The following is a 20,659-nucleotide window of genomic DNA, read 5'->3' as shown; positions in this document are numbered from 1 at the left end:
TAAGAGTGTTATGTATAAGTTGTTACATTGGCTGGGGGATTGCAGGGGGGAACAGCAGAACTGTAGGCAGGGAACTACTCTCTGAATAAACACACGTTATTATTCTATAAGCTTAACTCCTTGGTCTTTTGAGAACAACACACTGTGTGCTCTGCTTATGTGCATACTGAATACATTTCTGATTTGCTTAACTGGATAATGTGAAGATGACTCCAAGTGTTTTGCCTTTTGTTTACATTGTAGCAAACCTTGGTTTTCTGAATAGCCCATACATAACCCATACATCCATATGAACTCTAGTTCCCCTGATTACTTTGTAATATAACTGTAGTCCCTTTAACTGCATAGCTTATTAAACTGACTCAGTTTCAAGGCTTCTACAGCTGAACTCACTCTATAGGTTTTCTCAATTTCAGGAAACATAAAATGCTCAAAGAAACAAAGTTAAAAGCATTATTGTGTGTATATATATGTTTTTATGTAATAAGGTGGAAAAAACTTAGGCATTCCTCTGTAACAGGGAGCCAGGGACTCCTATTACTTTAGGAAGGAAACTACAGCAGAAAGGGCCCCAAGCAGCTGAACAGGGATTAGCTGCAAGAGGGAAGATAGCAAGGCAGCAACTGTAGCCTAGGTGCAGTAAACTATCCATCAAGCTGAGAGAGCAAGTCTGTGACTGATCAGGAGAGCACCTGACCAGAGGAGGAGCAACTCAGGAGCTATAAGCCTGAGTTCCTGATGCAGAAGGGTAGTGCAGTCTTGAACTCTGCATGAAGAAGAGTTCCTGCCTGTGTAGGTAGGCAGGCGGGGGGGGAAGAGCAGCAGGTCAGAGCAGGTACCCCAGGGGTTCAGAGACAGCTGGAGACTGGGGAAGAGGATTCTGCAATGACTTGACTATTTCAAACATTGGGATGGCATTGCTTACTTTAACTTAACTGGAGGAGAGTTGTAGTTACAGGGTAAGTATGAAGCCCAGGGAGTGGTGCCTGGCAGGGTACTGATCCTCAGACAGCTCGGCCTGAGGTCAAGGACTGAGAAGGCTGCAGCCTGGTTCAGGCCAATATTGGGAGAGCCAAAGCTAATGATAGTGGTGTGGACTAGCCACCTCCTGAGGGCAAGAGACTAATGTAGTGGGAGACAGTGCACCTGGGGTCAAGCACCCAGTTGGCTCAGGGCTAGGATAGAGACAAAGTAACTGTATTGGGGCCAGGGGTCCAAAGAGAAAATGGCTAAGGTCACAATAGGAAGGCTGAAGCCAGAAAGGCAGTGCAGTGTGTGGCAGGCTGGAGGGGCTCCTCACGTGGCTCCAAGATCGCCTACCAGAGGCTGTGGCCAGCAGGAGAAGTACCTGAGAGGTTCCCGGCTCTGCTTCCAGCTCCTCCAGCAAGAGGCCAGGAAGCTTCATGTGAGGCAGGGGCTCCTGGAAGGTCAAGACCTCTGGCAGTTCAGAGTAGCACTACTACTGGTGGCTGTGTGGTAGTGTTTCTGCCTACCATGTGGGAGCGCCCAGTTTAAGTCCCAGCTGGAATGACTTGTGGTGAGTGAAGTAACAGGGAAAAATTCTTTTTGTAGTGGAAAGGGCCCATTGTGTTTTCTCCCCCTCCAGGTACCTAGGCCCTATATTCCTTGTCATTTGACATTTTGTATTTTGTGCCTTTTATATTTCACCAACCAGTATTGTTTGTTCTGCTGTTTGTGTTTTATATTTTGGTTAGCCCTGTCTTTTGTCAACTGGATGAATATGTCTATGATTGTAAGTGTCTAACCTTTGTTGAATCCTGTCCCCTCGGGGTGTTGTAGTGTCCCCTATACCCCCTGGTTCATGCCTGTTATGTTCCCAATACTGTTCTCTCATTAAAAGGTATATGGTTAAGTCCCCAGTGGTGGTCTGGCTCTGCTCTATAGGGAGAGGTGAGTCCCTATACCTCCAACAGCGCTTGTGCACCTGCTTTGATCCCTTCAATTGAAGAGGGGGTACCTCTTGGAGTACCGCCCAGGTTACATTTGGTTAACAGAGTTGCCATTAGGCCTAGTGGGCAAATTTTAAAGTAACATCTGCGGCATAGGCATAGCTATAGGGATGGACAAAGGCCACAAATAGAGCCAAGGGGCCACAACTGAGTATCCCAAAGGCAAGGTGGAACTGGGCTGGGTGCACTCAGGAAGGCAGTTTCCAAGAGCAACTGCATCAAGGTGTGGCAGGAAAGCAAGAAGGGAGGGTACCCCAAAGAGCTGGAATGGGGTGCAGGAGCTGAGCAGTCATCAGGTCATGGCTCTCCTTAGAGGCCAGAACCTGCCATACTGGTTATTGAACATTGTTTACAATAAGTTCTCCCAAGTGCATATTCTCAGTAGGTCCGTAATCTTTTTTTTTTTTAATCCCGAAACAATGCACTTAAACTGAGTACAAGTTACTCTTGCTTTATGTTGGTTCTGTTTGTGAGAATTTCCTCTTATACAATGACCCTTTTTATACCAAAAACTTGTTATATCTGAGGTAAATTCAATCTTATGTGATTGGTGTGGTGGAAGCCTGCAGTCAGCTGCTTTGTGTGGTGCATTGTGGGAGTGACATGCACCAAAATATAGTCTCCTATGTGGATCTGGGCTCCTAGCTCGTTGTCTGTGACGCACGTTTTTGTAGATGTCATCCCCATTATGATAGTGCCCTTTGCTTACGTGTACTGTGTGCTGTTGGTGAGTACCAAAATTCTTACAGAAGTGGTAGAAATGGGTCTGGGGGTCTACAGTCAATTTGGAACGTATCCCTATTTATTACATTGAAAAGTGGGTTCCCTTTTATGTGAATTTGAATTATGTATAACTTTCAAGGAATGCATTTACAGCATAAAGCAAGGAAAACCTGTTTACTAGGGCCATGCGAAATCTTACCAGCTGTTTCGTTTCAATGCTGTTTCAACTCTTTTGGGATATTACTGCATATGGACGTGGACTTTGTCATATTGACATTCACTGGCTTCCCTCTTCCAAGGCCAATGACAGTCAATTCAATTGGGACGGTCTTCCTCTCAATTATCTCTCCTGCCATGACTTTGATGACCTAATTAATGGGGGGAGGGGTGATGACTCCCCAACCCAGTGTTGGCCTTCACTTGTCTCGTGCCTGACCAGGTATACTCAACAAAACAAAACTTCTTGGCATAGGAAGTAAAATTACAGGCAACTTGCTGTCCATCTAGTGGTGCTTTTTCCAGCTGCAGGGGACTCAGATGCAGCCTCTCACTTCCCAGGTTCCTTAATCCCTGAATGCTTGATCAGCAAAGCTGCTGTCAAATGTTTCCTTTTTTTTTTTTTTTTTTTTTCTTCATTAATTGATGCCACGCCAGCTTAATTGGCCATGTATGGCAGCCAATTAATATGGGAGCATTGGTTTCCCCTGGGTATGAGAGTTCCTCCGAGCTCTCAAGACCATTGCCCTGTTCCTGGGGACTTCAGTTCTGGGCAGCAGACAGGCACTCACTATCTGCATGCCCCATCTCTCTCTCTCTCTCTTACCATTCCCCTGTTGTCCCATCTCCCAGGACCAGAAATAATCCTGGGCTGCTTAATGAGCCCAATCTGCTTCACCTGGTGAGCTGATAAAGCAGTGCCGAGGGAAGTCAGGAGCTCCTGTTGGAGTGTAGCCACACTGCTGTGGTTAGGAAAACTCCCCTGGCCAGGGGCCTGCTCTAAGTATGTAACCTTGACCTGCTCTCAAACTCAAAACAATGAAATTGAAATAAAACAAAGAGCTTTGAAACATTTCAAATGTTTCTAAATGTTTTGAGTTTTGAAGCTGAAGCTGGGCTTGCCTGCAGGGAAACAGAAAGTAAGGAGAGGGAGCAGGAAAAGTCAGGAAGGACTGCTCTGACATTGACTGTGTAGCTGGCCAGTACCTGTGATCCTTCCCTGAGGTCCCTTCCACTCCTAGTGCTCTGGGAGAAGGATGGAAAAACAGCATAAAAGGCAGCATTGTTTGAACTGCCCTGCTTTCCACCTTGAGTTCAGTTACTGAGTGTAACAGGGGACCCTAGCCCTGTTACCAGAAGTCATGTCCACCCCTTTAAGGCCAGAACTTTCTGGGCACAGAGTGCTGTGAAAGAATGGGTTAAATGTTGAGCCTGGCCAGCTAGTCAGCTGACTGGAAGGGGCAGGACTATAAAAACCCTGGGCAGAGAGGCAGTTTGGGAGGACAGTAGTGCCTCCGAAAGCTCCACAGAGAAGCTGGGTGAGCAGTCCAAAGGCAGAAACTGTGGAAGCCATGGGAAGACAGCAGCTGCACCACAGCAAGGACTGTAGCCAACGGAAGGGAGCTGAGGCATGAACTCTGTGAACGTAAGCTGACCCGCTGCATTCCTTGATCATATTGGTTGGTGACAGTTTTTTGTTTTTTTTGATTATTGAATAGACTGGCGGTTTGGGTGAGGCTATTAAGGGAAGGAGGAGGCCTCATTTTGGGGATGCACTATGGAGTGGGGACCCCGGCACCAGCAAAGGCATGGCTTTTGGAGGGCACAGACCCCGGCGCCTGAAGGCGCAATTTTAAAAAGGCCAGGGAGGTCTGGTGCACCTGGGGTGCAAATTTTATTTATTTATTTATTTTTGACTGAGAGGGTGCAAGTTCAGGGTCATCCCCTAGTTTTGAACTTGCAGCCCCCTGGCTGTGGGGCTGGTGCCCAGGCCTCTGGGCCAGGGGTGGGCAGGCTCCAGATTAGAGTAGAAAAGGAGGCCGCAAGCCTTAAGACACCAGAAAAGGCTAGAGCCTTGGAGACAAACCCTGGTTAGTGGGTTTAGATGGGGAGACCTAGCTAGAGAGAAACAGGGGTCAGGCCCGCATAGGTGAAAGGCCCCAACATACACAATACAATAGGCAGTCTCCCACTCACAAGAACATCATCATAATAATTTCCATCAAGACATGGCAGACGAGTATAGGGTGGGACATAAGAACCCCAAAGAAGGCTCCAAGGGCACCCCATGTAAGATGGCTCTGGGGAGAGCAACCTGTTACACTGAGCTATCTTCCAGAACCTCAGAAAAGTTAAACAACAAAAACTACTACTACCATTGATATGATTTCCTACTTGATAGCATAAAAAGTGGGATTCAGCAATACCTTTTCCTTTCTTTCTAGACCCTTTCATTTTATTATTATACTCACTGATTTATTCTTTTCAATTTCATAATTATATTGGATATTATACTATTGAATTTATATAGGAATGCACAGACATTTTAAGTTGCTGATATTGGGATCAGTGCCCCCCCCCCCCCAACAGAGCTGAGTGGGATACCATCTCTCAGATCTTGGTGGTCCTCAAGCCCTTCCTCAAGGCCACAGAGAGCCTTTCACCCATCTGTGAAAAGTGGTTTGTCAATTCCCTTTGAGCATCAGGCCTGAGAGACTGGAGAAAGGTGGTGTTCTGTTGTTACCTTTGATAGATTTTCCATGTGCACTCATTCTGGTGCACAGTTGTTCCTTGGTGTCTCCATGTATTTTTCATCAGGGCGCTTGGTGCCCTGATGGAGATATGTATTGTATTATGAAGATATCTCCATGCTGGAGATATTTTTGGCAGGCTTTGTATGTCTTACCATGGCATGGCCTAGATCCATTCAGTGTGTTCTGGGCTGTAGGAAGTTGGCTTCTGGTGATGAGGGTAGTGAGGTTCAGTGCTTGTTTAAATTTACAAACCACTTCTGACAGACAAGCCTATGAACTGCACTTCATCAACCACCTAGGTACAAAAACTCATGGACTCAATATAGACATTGAAATTCTGACACAATACAACCTGCTGGACATCTGACTGCCCAGGTACCTCTCCACTATTATCTGAACTCCTACATCCCCCCCCCCATTTCCCCCACTCCAGCCTCTCTCTCACCCCTGATGCCTCCATTTCCATTTTCACTGACTGGCTTTCTTTCTTGAATTGCATACCAGCCTCTGGCTTCTTTATTCCTTCCATACAGGAACAGTGCACACACCAACTGCAGGTGCTTTCTCAGCCTGATGAAGGGTTTTTCAACCTGAAAGGTTGCTAATTTTTTTTTTTTTTAACAATTTAGTTGGTCTGCTAAAAAAATATACCAGATTAGATTGATCCAAGGGACGCTGTCTGCCAGTACCACATCCTTAGTCCAACACCCCTGGCACCTGACCGGAAGGACACAGAGCCCTGGGCACATCTAAGCCCCAGGGCTGGGGCTGGCAGGGAGAGTTCTCTGGCAGCTGTGGGAGAAGAAGCTCCTGCAGGAGAGGGGGGGGGGGAAAAGGCTCTGTGACAGTTTGGCTGCCTGAGATGCTAGTGATACTGTGCTGCTTACTTACTTACTTGTTATTTAAAGCAGAGGACCAGGCTAAGACTATAGGGGAGGAGGAGGCCTCATTGAGGCACACTACCATGTTGGGTAGAGGACCCAGCATCAGTGAGGGTGTGCCTTAACACACATGCCAGAGAAGAAGCTCCTGCAGGAAAGGAAAGAAAGACTCTGTGACAGTTAGGCTGCCTGAGATGCTTCTGATGCTACTGTGCTGTTTACTAAGTTATTATGATTGATTTTCATTTAAAGTGGTGGACCAGACTGAGGCTGTAGGGGAGGAGGAGCCCTCATTGGGGTACACCACCATGTCATGGAGAGGCCCCAGTGCCAGTGAGGGCATGCCTTAAAACACACCAAATCACACGTGTCATGAGCTTTGCTTGTCAGCAGCTTGATATGAAGTTTCCCAGAAACCTCTGTACCTATCTCCTTGAAACCTTGCAGGATTCATGGCCTCAGCAGGGGCTACCATGCTTGCACCCACTGTGCCTTAACACACACATGCAACACAAGTGTTGCTTTCAAGAATTTGAGGTGCAGTTTCCCAGAAACCCCTACACCTATCTCCTTAAAACATACTGAAATTTATGGTCTCAGAAGGGGATACCATCCCTGCAAGTTTCATCTGAATCGGGCAAGAAATAACAAAGTTATAAGCAGTTTTGTGCTTCCCCATTAGCTTATGGGCAGAACATCGAACAGCATTGAAACAGCAGAACAGTTTTGACAAAACGAAATGGAAGTCAAAATGAAATGCTGTCCCATTGAAACGGTGGAATGGAAGTCTAAACAAAATGATGCTGTTTTGCACAGCCCTACTGTATAGTGTTTTTCAAGATGTCATCATAATCAATGTACTGGAATCAATGGGCTGACATGATGCTGAATCATGCTGAAAACCTGGACAGATTCAGATGTCATGTAATACTTCTTGCTACTAGCACCGAGAACTAAGCATAAGGTAATGTTGTCATATGCTTAAAAACAATGTACCCATGTAAAGTTGATACTTAATATTCAGAATTCATATTTTCTGGGCAACCTCCTTAATTTTTATGCTGTTAATTTCTCAAGTTTCATTTTTAAAAGACATAAAAATCCTCAGGCGCATAACTAACAGGCATTTATATGCTAAAGCCACTGGATTCACACCAAAGTCATTGTTAAAGTATACACTAATTAACTGGTGGACCTCTATGCACTAGCTGATCATGTTTACAAAGTGAGCATCAGCCTTCTCTCTAATCTGTTTATCTAGGCACTTGTGCTGCATGCTTCCGTGCGTTATCCTAACATTCTAGGAATACAACTCCATACTCATGGCCCCTTTTGGCTGGGTCATTTAAGAAATCATGAAGTGATAGTAAGTGTCTCCCATACTCTGGGCAACCCTCCAGTATTTGCTGTCTTCCTAATGGTCCTTCTCCATTTTATTTTTTTTCACAGTTTAAACCAGTGTAATATCTTGGATCATCATAAGGGCCTGATTCTCCACCTCTGGAGCAGCTGAGCCCCTTCATTTCATTGTCTTCAGTTGAGTTGGCAGAGCTGCCAAGTGTTCTGCATCTTGTGTGGCATTCATGAATTTCCTTTTGATTTTTATGTATAATAACCCTCCTGGGTAGCAGTTGTGATCTCATGCATAGCTGATGAAAGAGCCTGATAGCTAGAGGGGAAGAGGAGGGGTGGCTGCTTCTCTCTGCATCAGTGTGCTCTCTCTGTGTGGTAGCTGCTTCTGATTCATCTTCCCAGTCCTACTAAGGCCACCAAGACATGTTCTGTCTGCAGTGAGGAAAGACACAACTCTAAAGTAGTCAGAATTCCTAGCCCTCCAGACTGCTTCCTACCTCAACTAATCACCCAAGACCCTGCATTTCAGTGTTCTTGATTTCCATTTTGCTGTCTCTCCAGGGCCAAGTTTCTATCTAACCCCTACTTACTATTTAGGTCTTTCCAAAACCAACTGCACTGCACCACAGCAGGCTGGCAGGGGGCTTCAGTTGGAGAGGGGATTTATCTATGACATGTTGTGCCTGAGCAGTAGGGAGATTTGCCCATGTTGCAGCCAAGCAACAGGGAGAAACAGTGGTGGTGGTGATGGCAGTGGCAGCCGGGTCCTAGCACTATCCCATCTTGGACTCAAACTGATTCCAGCCTGCCACCACTGGTCTAGCTGGAGAACATCACTAATAACCCTTGTAACTTGCATGCGCATACACATGCGCAATGCCTAGGGGCTATACATGAACATAAGAACATTAGACAGGAAGGGTCCTCCTGGCCCATTGAATCTATTCTCCTGCATTTGCAGGCAGTTGTTAACCAATGTAGCCCCCTATATTGCCACTTCAAACCCTCACGCATAACTAGAAGGCACAATACTGAAAACAGCAACAATATGCTTTCATATACCACAGATAAAAATCAGGGAGAGGAGGGCACTGCCAATGCCCTGCTACTGTAACAGCAGGTTAGTAGCTGGCTAATTTATGCTCAGAAGATCCTAGAAAAGTTACCACATGACCCCCCCCCCCCGGGATTATCTAGGGTTTTGAAAAGACAGTGGCAGATAGTTTGGCACATTAACACATTTTTCTCCAGTAAAAGAGAAATTAGATGCTTTACTAATACATTAGGGGCCTAACACTGTACAATTCATTTTAAGATCAAAGTAAAAATAAATGTAACTTTTGGAATGAGCACTAATTTGCTAGATTATAGTCTTAAAATTGCAACAGGCTAGGCAACAAATAGCGAGAATAGTCAAAAGATATTGCGTCATTAGTCCTGCAGTCATTATAGGTAAATGCACATCTTTTTTTCAGATTCATACAGCCAAAACTATCCCACTAAGTGTCTTGACACTTCACTGCTTAAAGTCTTCACTGTCGGTCATTTCTACATCTGAGGTAATATTGCCACCCCTGGATAAGGCTTTAGCTAGGTCTAAAAACAGTCTACAGGTTTGTGAAATAAAATAAAGGGCATTACTAGGATTGGATAACAGACAGCAAAATTACAGAGGAAAGGGTAACTTGAATGACTCTTCCAGTACTGCCTGAATAGAAATGCTGCTGCCCTTCCCAGAAAGCTGGTCTTAAAGTTTGGGTGGAGCAGGAATCAAAGAAATGTTCAACTGTACCACTCTGCATGCACATCTGCCTTCCACACTAAAAAAGCAACCTTTATGCTCCAATCTAGGGACCACAAGCCCATCTTCTCAATCACGCAAACTGTTTGATGAGCTAGAATGCCTTGTCCTGTCATAACATACCTTCCATAATTTTATCCAGTCCATTCTTAGAGAGAAGTGGGTTCCTTGCCACTACCACTTTGCTTGGAGGAACTCTTCAAAGTTTCAGCCTACAAATATTGCTCTAATTTTCAGTCTAATTTATCTGCAACCAGTTTTAGCCATTTTACATTGAAATAGTCACTTACCTCCTCCAGTGGTTTTCTGAAGGAAGTATTAAGCTCAAAATTGCACCAATCTTGGCAGTGATGAGATGAGTCTGTTCATCCCTAAATGTAGGGGCTTTGTAACACCTTATACTCTGAGCTGTACAACTGCTGATGAGCGTTAGTGCTAGCTTGAGTTTGGAGCAGTCATGCGTTCAGGCCAACAGGAATCTGGTAAGAATCTCCCCTACCCCTTCTGGGCTTCCCTCCTGGGGCTCACCTGATTCTCCCACCCAACCCCTTTGAAGTTCCTCCCATCATCCTGGGACATTACTTACTTGTGGATGTCTGTACTGTCTGTCCCAGGGAGCAAGCAGGGAGAGGTTCATTCTTCCCCCCTGAATCTGGAGCATCACAGCAGGGGCAGGAGGAGGGGCCGCCAAATGCAGGGGGAGCTACACAGTACCCAGGTGGCTGCAGCTGCATCAGGCGCAGCCCCGCTGGGAAGCTGTGCATGCTGGCCAGGGCTGGGGCTGGGACCAGAGCTGGGGCCAGTGGGCAAAGGTGGGAGTGCAGCATGGGCTGCCCTGGGTGGGAGCAGGCAGGGCTTGGCCCCAGATGGAGCAGCATGGAGGTAGTCACAGGCCAGTTCCAATCAATTAGTGGCCACCTGTCCGTGACCAGATCCAATCGGTTGGCAGGACAGATCTGGCCTGCAGGCTGTATTTTTCCCATCCTGAGTGAAGAGCTCCATCAGATGCCCAAAATTACCATGTAAGAGGTCTACTGCTGAAAGTAACTAAACTGCCCTATCTAAATACCTGACACCTGCTCCCCTATGTACACCTGAGTCACTTTTGGTGACTTCAAAAGTAAAGTAAGTTTTTACTGCACTTTGGTTCATTTTGCTCTTCAGAACCTGCATTGCTCAGAGAGAGGGAACTAGCTAGTAATCATGGGATGATGGAACTGATCAGGTGTCACAGAGCTATCCTGCCATGACTGGGATTAGAGTGAAGTCTTTCTTTGTGATATTTTTAAAATGTTATAATGTATTCCAAAGCACAGGACAGTGGCTGTTGGCTAAATGATGTGTCCTTAAAAATTAAAAGAATTAATATTTTAAAAAATCCAAATTGAAGTCATTGGGATCTATACCCAAGGTACTCTTCTGCATCTTTTGGCACTTACAGAAATGTCATCTATAGGTACTTTTGAAAATGGGATATGGGCTCCTACATCATTTAGGTGCTTTTTAAAAGTTGAATTTCTGCCTATAGTAAAACATGATGATGTACCAGATTTGACATTCTAGCCTTAAATCATCTTCATTGGCCTGATCTTAGGCTACAAACAGATGTCACATTTGTCCCATGAAAAACCATGGAACAAATATTTTTAAACCATCTCAGGACAAAGTCCAATCTTTCAAACATCTATGTCCATTGTCCCAGGATAAATCCTAAAAAAGTTCACAGGACAAGAACAGGTTAACAGTCCTGGGACATCCCAACATGCATCTGAATGGTTAGTGTGGGATTGCATCATTGAATCAATAACAGAGAAGTGGCAATGTATTCAGTCACTCACTAAACTCGCAACACTTACAGGCTTGATGGTGCTACATTTGCTAGCACCACAACTGAAAGAGACCTGGGGGTCATGATAGACCAAATAATGAATACAAGCTACCAATGTAATGCCATAGCTGGCAAAGAAAATAAGATGCTGGCATGCATCTACTGATGCAGCTCAAGCAAAACTAAGAATGTCATCCTCCTGCTCTACTCAACTTTGGTGAGATCACAGCTGGAGTACTGCATCCAGTTCTGGGTGCTGCACTTCAGGAAGGATGTGGAGAAGCTAGAGAGAGTCCAAAGGAGGGCTACATGTATGATTAGAGGTCTGGAGAGTAGGCCATATGAAGAGAGGCTGAGATATGGGACTGTTCATCCTGGAGAAGAGAAGATTTAGAGGGGACTTGGTGGCTGCTTATTCTATATATATATATATAAGGGCTTAGTCCAGCTGTCTGTCTGTCTGTCTGTTATGCTTTTGTAGGGGTGGCTTCAGCCAGTAATGCATCAAGAATGACAAGCAGGATAGGGCTCCAGTGGAGCAGGCCAAACAAACACAGAGCAGGGAAGGGGTGGTGCAGAAGCAGATGCAGAGCAGGAGGGAAGGTGGCACAAGGACAGATGTGGAACAGTGGGGGGGGGGGGAGTGCAGGGGCCAGACACGAAGCAGTGGGGAGGGAATGGAGCCAGGTGCAGAGCAAGAGGGGTGGCACGTGGCCAGACTCGGAGAGGTGGCAGCATGGGGCAGTGGGTGCTGCCAGCAGCCACCACATGCAAGCTTCCTCCCCACCTCCCACTCCTGGGAGGCAGCAGCAGTGGTGCGGTGTAGTGGGTGGTGTGTGGCGGTGCTCCGTCCCCACCCCACCCCATCATTCTTGACAGTATATTTGCTAGTAAGTATATAATGGGTGCACATCAGGGCCTGGGGGAGCATTTGTTCATCAAGGCCCCCCAGGGGAAGACAGGGAATAATGATCACAAATTGCTAGAGGATTGCTTTAGATTGGACATAAGGAAAAATTTCCTTACATTTTGACTATCCAGGGTCTGAAACACTTTCACCAAGGTGGTACATGTACCTACTCTGGAAATCTTCAAAAAAAATCTGAACATTCACCTTGCTGGGATCATCTGACCCCAGCATCTTTTCTGCCCAAGCGCAGGAGAGCTGGACCTGATGATCTGGTGAGGTCCCATCCAGCCCCTAACATCTATTAATCTATGAAATAGCAATTAGAAGGGTAATGTAGGTACACATGAATCCCTGGATATTTCTGTTCCAGGACACACGCAAGGACAACATGTCCAGGGATAAATGCAACATCTGATCCTAGCCTTAGTATTGACAACAGGAATTTTGATGGGAAATATTTTTTATGTCCTCCAAAAATGTTTAAAATTTCAAATATTTTCCTATCCTGAAACAAATGGCAATATTTGAAAATCTCTGTGAGCTGAACATCTGAAAACATTCAATGTACAAAAATTGTGTTTAGAGCCTTTTTATATTATTTTGCTATAACTGAATTTGACATTTCAAAACAAATCATTTTGAATACTTTAAAAGGGATTTTTCAAATTTATAAAATGTTGAATGCTCACATAATTTTAAAATTAATCTTTTTAAAAGCTGAAAAAAAATTTTAAAATACACTTTCCTATGGAAAAATCCTCTTTCAATAAATCTATATTTTCTAAAGAAAAAATGTTTCATTAGAGTGCTCCCAACCAGCTCTATCTTGTAGGTCATATTCCATTTCCACTGACCTTTGTCTGGTTGGGATTTTGTAAATCATGAAAACTGGTTTCCCATAATATGCGGTTTCTACAGAGAGACTACATGAGTATCTCCCAACACCAAGAAAATCTCCTGTATTGGCTCATCACAAAAGGACTTATGGTGCTGTTATAACTTATCTTTAAACTATTCTATATCTGTGGAATATTAGACAGTGTTAAAGATAGAACAGTTTCAGAGCAGTTACAAGATAAGGCTTAATACTCTCATAGGGCTGTGCGAAATTTTGCCAGCAGTTTAGTTTCGACACCGTTTCAACTCATTTTGAGCTTGAAGCAGTGAAATCGAAATGAAAAGGAGAGCTTCGAGACAGCCTCAAAATAAAATGAGGCAATTCAAAACACTTTGAAATTTTCTAAATGTTTTGAGATTTGAAGCTCAAGCTGGGTTTGCCTGCAGGGAAACAGAAACTAAAGTAAGGAGAGTGATGGGGAAGCGGGGGGAGAAGAGTGCTGTCATTATTGATTGTGTAGCTGGCCAGTGACTGTCATCCTTTCCTGAGGTCCCTTTCAGTCCCAGTGCTCTGGGGGAGGGATGGAAAAATTGCATAAAAAGCAGCATTGTTAGAACTTCCTTACTTTCTGCCTTGGTGTCAGCTGAGTGAGGGCATACTTTAACACACACAGTATCACCCATCCATGTCATGAGTTTTACCTGTCAGCAGCTAGAGGTGCAGGGCCCCAGAACCCAGACTCCCCCTGCATCCATCTCCTTGACAGATGGCAGGATTTGTGGCTGCAGCAGGGCCTAGAAGGCCTGCAGCTTTCACCCCCCCCCCCCCACTTCCTCTGTCCCAAGACAGACACAGTCCCACAAGCACCCATGTAATGAGTTTTGCCTGTCAGCAGCCAGAGGTGCAGGGATCCAGAACCCCTGCACCTATCTCCTTGACAGCTGGCAGGCTTTGTGGCTGCAGCAGGGGCCACCATCCCTCCAGCTTTCACCCTGCTGTGTCTTAACACACACAGTGTCACCCACATCACGAGTTTTGCTTGTCAGCAGCTTGAGGTGCAGTTTCCCCCAAACCCTTGCACCTATCTCATTGAAACATGGCAGGCTTTGTAGTTCCAGCAGGGGCTAGCACACCTGTGGTTTTGACACCACTGTGGCTTAACACACACACGTGACATGAGTTTTGCTTTCAAGACTTTGAGGTGCAGTTTCTCTGAAACCCCTGCATCTATCTCCTTGAAACTTGGCAGACTTCATGGCTTCAGAAGGAGCTACCGTTCCTGCAAGTTTCATCCAAATCAGGATGGAAATGACAAGGTTGTAGGCTTTGTCATTGTCAACTATAGCTCAAAGCTATAGTTTTTGAGCTTTCCCATTATAGCCTATGGGCGAAATGGCGAAACAGTGTCAAAACAGTGAAACTGTTTCAACTAAATGAAATGAAACTGTGGCTTTGAATCAAAGCAAAATTTGAAATGAAACACTGTTCTGTTGAAACATCGAAATGCAAGTCAAAATGGAATGGTGCCGTTTCGCATAGCCCTACTGTCTCATACCTGCACAACTTTGCCACTACAGGGCTTGGTGAGCAGGGGTGTGGCCAGGGGCCAAGACCCTATCCTTCCTCTTAGAATGGAACCAGATGGGGGTTAACTGTGACAAGAGCATGAAGCCTAGGGAAACATACCTCCCTGGGCTTCACACTGTCACTGTCCCATGGCTCCAGTCCCAGCACAGAGCTATTAGGGCTTAACTGCAGTGACAACATGGACCCCAGGGAAGCATGCCTCCCTGGGCTCCATGCTCTCTCCATGCTTGGCGCCAGGAAGCCCTTTCCCCCTTCCCTGCCCAGGAATCATTTAACTTAACTATGATTTAATAAAAAGAGCATCACTGGAATAATTTTAAATAGGAAAATTCTCCTTTTACACACTTCTCTGAGTCAAACATGGCTGAATATAGTTTATTCACAGGTGTAAAAATAAAAGACCTTTGACCAGGCACTAGAATGAAAAATATTCATCTCTAGATGTGAACTGCATCTACTACATCATCAAGAAATATGTATATATCAAAAAAGAGAGCCTGTAGCTACAAAATACACTAAAACTAGCATGCCTGCACCATAACTATCTGTGTAGTAGCAGATAAAGTGTAGGCACAATTACAGACAGAATTTTGGAGACACAATTAGTGAGGCTGGTGTTACTTCCACAGAAATAAGACATGACATCACAACATGTTTGTTTGTTTTTAATACTTTGCTTTGGACAAGCAGTGAAAAATCCATGAGCCCAATCCAGTCCTGAAGTACTCAGGTCCTGCAAGATCCCCTGGACATTTTCACCAGGGATTTAAAAATGGCACAACTTATAGGAGACTGGGAATGGATAGAGAGTGTAGCTTGTACCTATATGGCATTCAATGGGGAGAAAAGCCTGGGGCTTAAGTACAAGAAAAAAAGATAAGAGTAAGTGATAGGGTACTATTATTAAATATCCATTTGCAAATATTTATGCACATGTATTCATGTTGCAGATATTTTAAAGCCTGTACATTTGTTGACTATTAAATTTAATATGACAGTAACAGATTTAATCAATATTTAAACAACTTTCTCATTTATTTTATGCAAACAATTCTCGAACTACAGATTATCTGTGAATTAACTGTTCACTTTGACTATTCTTTGCAACTTGGTAATCATGGCCTCTGAGTGGCCACATTGCCTGCATGATATTTTTTTTTTTTATTATTATTATTATTATTATTATATCTACTCCTACAGCAAAATATTAAGGATTCAGTCAAGGTTGGAACCCCATTGTACAGCATGAGGTTCAAATATAGCTCCCAGTGGGTACATCTACATGTGGCTATTAATACGATGCAGTGAACTCTCTGGTGCTTATCACATTAGAGTTTATTGCTCCCGGGCACCATGTTACATATGTGCCTGGGCTCATAGCACATTGAACCAAGTCGGAGCAGCCCCAGTTAGCAGGAAGCTCCGGAGCATGAGCCTGCCAGCCAGGGCTTGCTCTGACCCAGCTCAGTGTACTGCAGAGGGGATGGCTGGGGTAAGAGGGTGCTTCATTGTGAGGCTAGCCAGCAGGCAGCCCCCACACTGAAGAACCCTCATGCCCCAGCCAGCTGTGTCAGCATCTACACATGGATTTCTGTAAGAAAAAAAAACTCCGCAGCAGGATACTACTTGTGGCTGCTTGCAGATGTTAAAAAAAACAAAAAACAAGCTGTACAGGAAGAAGCAGTGCGTTACTTCAACTGGCTCCATAGCATTTGTATAGATCAGGCGCTTCAGTGGGGCTTTTTGGTGCTTTTAGCTAAAGCTGATCCAATCATCTATTAGATACAAGCACCAAAAAATCCCCACTAAAGCACCCAATTTATACAGAAGTTGGGTGAGCCGGGTCCATCTAACATGCTACCTCTTCTGGGCGTATGCTGGGCTCAGCGTGGGAACATGCAGAATTTAAAGTAAAGCTTGGTTTTGGGGGGGAGGGGGATGTTTAACATCTGCAAGCAGCTTTTATTTACAAGTACTACCCTGCTGCAAAGTTGATTCGTTTACTCCAGCCTAAAAACACTGTGTGTACAGATACCAAAACATTCACTGTGGAGCTAATTAGTCCATGGCTCATGTAGATGTGTCCAGTGATAGCAACATAGGACTTAAGAGTGGAAGGGACCTTTTGAGATAAGTCCAGTCCCCTTCTAATGAAGGCAACCATGCCACATAGTTATCTTTAATAAGTTTATCAGGCTTGAGATGAAAACCAGATATATTTTCTCCCATTACTCCTATTGCAAAACTGTTCCAGATCCTCACTTCTCTGACAGAAAGAAACCACCAGATTTTAGCGTTAGTTTATTTGTGGCTTTTGGTCCCCATTTGTTTTTGTGTCAGTGCTGTTATTTAGCTTAAAAAGCTTCTCTCTCTCTCTCTCTCTCTCTCTCTCTCTCTCTCTGTAAAGAAATGCAAACGTCTAGAATTCTTGGTTCAGAGATGATACCTTTTATTAGACCAACTAAGAAATTACAAAAAAATTCATCTTCTTCTGCAAGCTTTCAGGCACACACTCTCTCTCTCTCTCTCTCTCTGGCATTTAACCTCTGATGTATTTTTTAACAGCAATCCTATCCCCTTTTATCTTTGTACAACATCATTAAAACATCCCTATCTTCCAACAATGCAAGGGGCTCCATGTAGAGAGATCCCTGTAACAGCACAGAACCCCAGTGAAGGATGTGGGAATCTGCATAATCACAGGGCCATAGATGAAAGAGGGTGCCTTAAGAGCCAGATGTTATTCTACTTATTAAGTACCTGAGTGGCACTTAGGAAACTTTTAGGTGTCTAAGTCTTTAATTGTCATCCTAGTCCAGTCTGCTGGAATTGTCAAAAACTGTTAAGTTGGAAAACTTTTATGAGCATTCACCTTACCTTTAAGTGCCTAAGTCACAAAAACCAGCAAGAATTGACCTGTGTATTGCCCAATAATCAAGTGGTTAAGGCAGTTGCCCAGGAAGTGGGAGACTTGGATTTTAGGCCCAACTTAACCTGTTGGGGGTTGGAGCCACAATTCTTACCTGTCAAAAAAGTGCTATCAAGTGATGGACTATGCAGGGCTCAATGCATCCTCTGTACCTCCTATTAAAGTTAGGTCATTGGGCAGAAAGTAATGCAAGTGTCATGGGGTCAGGAGGAGGGCAAGCAGGGGGAATAATGGTGTTCCAGCCCAGGTAGGGGCTCTGAGAGTAAGGGATCCTGGGTTCTGACCCTGCTTCCAGTGCTGTTCCAATGGCTAGTTTGTGTACTCTGGATCCGGAGATGGAACCAAAAGTGCACCACTGAGGCAAACTTGCAGGCATACCCCTGTGCCTTAAGTTTGCTAAATTATTCCAAGTTCCTCCCTGCTTAGTGCCTGGGTGACCCAGACCAGCCTTTGGAGGTTCTTAATTCTCCCCATTCACTAAATGGCTCCTAGGTACCTAATTAGTTGCCTAAAGTGCCTAACAAAGAAGCAGATTGCTGAAGCATTGTAGTTACCACACTCCAGCCAGCCTCCACATCTCATGTCTCGGTGTCCCTGCCCTTCAAAATGGATGAGCTTTAGGATAAAGCGCCGCTGCTGCCACTTTTAAGTGTGGGAACATTGATACATGAGATGCTCTGGGTGCTATCTCCAAAAGCCACTCTAATTAAAGCACCCCCCTGAGCATAAGTAAAAATGCCCATTGATTCTATGAACAACACTATATGTGCACCTCCCTCAGTGTGGACACAGCCAGTTCAGCATTATCACCTCATGATGATTTCATTCCACCTTTCATATCACAAGAACTCAAGAGCTCTTTGGACCTGTAAGTGATGAATCACACCCAAAAGCTTTTATAAACGCTCTCAGCACCTACTGTGTATGCTCAGCACATGAGCTGTTATGCAAATGTTTAATCTTATTTAATATGATAAAAGGAAGGCACAGTCTCCAGTGCAGATTTGATTTTCCTTTTACCTTGCCTTTTCCTTTTCAGGAAGACTGCGAGCTCTTTCACAAGCTCAGAAAGATGTTTACTAATTGAATATAATGTCTGTGCAGATTTCCTATTGCAAAATTTGGAAAGAAATGTAGTCATACTCTCCTGTTTATTTGTCTAGTAAAATAGATCCTCTGACTACCAGCTCTTTCAGCCCTTTGCAAGAAAGAGGAGGATTTAGAAATGCCCATCTGGTTTGTGTTTAATGTAATGTAATGTGCAGAAAGGTTGCACATTTTCAGAGACCTTGTTCATAAGTAGTAGATTGTACAACAGTTTATTATACAAATGGAGCTTTTTATTGCTGAGCTTTGTTGAGCTGCCAGTTGGGATAAAGAACACAACGTGCTTTGTGGTCCCTATCAAGGAAAATTAGAAAGCATTAAATTCCATTCAAGCTATCAAGCACTGGAGAGCTGGTAATCAAATCCAGAAAGTGCAGGCCGGTGTGAGGTCAGGGGTTTCTTGTTCGTGGTGTGCAGAATCAATAATTTTTAAGAAATCCCTGTAAGTGAAACATAATAACAAAATAGTGAGTTCTTTGACCTCAAAACTCAGCACAGAACAACACTGTAGGACAGAGAGGGACCTGGTTTCAATGGACTTTGAGGGGCAAGCTGAGACCCCCAAATGTCTTCACTGACCTGGTGAGCATATGTTTCAGTTTAAATCTATATTGGGGTGGTTATTAAATTACTATCTTGTCTCAAGTCCATTCCAGCCTTTGCTTCAGATAGCCAGGTAAAAGGTGTATCAACAGGAAGATTTTCCAAGTCAGCTTTGAATCCAAATCAAATAAATATTATAAATATTGTATTGAATCCAGATGAAGGCTAATCCTCAGTGAAATATCAGCCTGCAGCACTGAACCTTAGAGCCTGGCCTTAATGCCACTGAAATCAGGATGTAAGAACTAAAAGAATTCCAAGAATCCAATGATATAAACTATATTTTTAGAGCTGTGAGTGACTTGTGAGAGTGAAACGTTGCAGTGACTAAAGATAGCCCAAGTAAGTTTTTCCATGATTTATCACAAGAACGCTCACAGTAAGTTAAAGTCATCGAATGTTGTGATAGCAGCACATGCATGTTGGCATATTATCAAGTCGAGTCATTCATAACATATTTATCACAGAACAAAATTTCCATAACAGAACTCTGAACTGAGCCTCATTTGTACAGGCACCGTGTACACCTCCTGCCTGCTAACCCATTAAGAGGTTCATTTATTTTCTAGTACATTTTCTCTTAATCACATCCAGACAGGAGTTCAAACCACCTGACTGAAAGTTTCAAATGCTTTTGAATAGATTATTAAAGCAACTGTGGCAGCGAAGAAAGAATCCAAATCAACCTTGACCTAACCCTGATCTTGTTGTTCTGTTTTCAGATATGTCAATGAGGATTTTAATGCTCAGGGGAATTAGTTGGGTTCTTCATTACACTCTTCACCTTCTCCTGCAGATGGAGTTACCCTGTGAACCCCAAAACTGTTCAGACCCCTCTCTCTACAGATGCCTAGTGAAGACAGGATTTATTTTGAGGACTGAGATACATTTCTTTGCATTTCATGCCCAGTGTTGCCACATACAGCCTATGAGGAGAATAAACTGGATTTAAGCCTCCTCTTGCTTCCTTATGATGGAAAAAATGTCCTAAAATGTGTTTTGTTGTGTTTCTTTTTCTCAAAATGTCCTTCTAAGTTTCTCATATATTTGAATGGGCAGTTGTCTTCCACCACTACAAATAGCTGTCTGATAATTAATACTGAATAAAGAGGCCTTCAGAAAGTGTTTTGGAATGTGTGAGCAGCACATACAACTAGTGAGCAATCCCCAGTATATAATAAACTCAGCTCACAAGAAAAACTGCTTTTTTTCCCTCATAGACTGAAGACTCCTTCTGGGCTGAGAGTCAAGTTCAGTTCTTCTCTTCTCACATATCACCACTAGCCATACAGGTTCTGTACAACAAAGTCTTAGGAACACGAGGCCTGACATGCAGAGCAAGCAGGGGGCATTTAGCCTATTTCTCTGTTGCCAGCAGC

General features: G+C 44.1%; 1 long non-coding RNA gene across 2 annotated transcripts; it reads left to right on the top strand.

Moving 5' to 3' along the window:
• The first annotated feature begins 655 nt into the window (after positions 1 to 655).
• LOC109281775 (uncharacterized) lies at positions 656 to 20,237 on the top strand. Of its 2 annotated transcripts, none has more exons than XR_009463914.1 (2): positions 656 to 1,537; positions 20,003 to 20,237. It is a non-coding gene; the product is annotated as an uncharacterized LOC109281775 (long non-coding RNA). The 2 variants fall into 2 exon arrangements; XR_002088532.2 differs by lacking the exon at positions 656 to 1,537 and adding an exon at positions 3,728 to 4,335.
• The last annotated feature ends 422 nt before the right edge of the window (positions 20,238 to 20,659 follow it).

The sequence above is a fragment of the Alligator mississippiensis genome, chromosome 8 (genome assembly GCF_030867095.1).
Source record: "Alligator mississippiensis isolate rAllMis1 chromosome 8, rAllMis1, whole genome shotgun sequence".
In the NCBI taxonomy this organism is placed as follows: Eukaryota; Metazoa; Chordata; order Crocodylia; family Alligatoridae; genus Alligator; species Alligator mississippiensis.
Note: the sequence above shows the minus strand (reverse complement) of the source record. Positions and strands in the feature narration are given on the sequence as shown.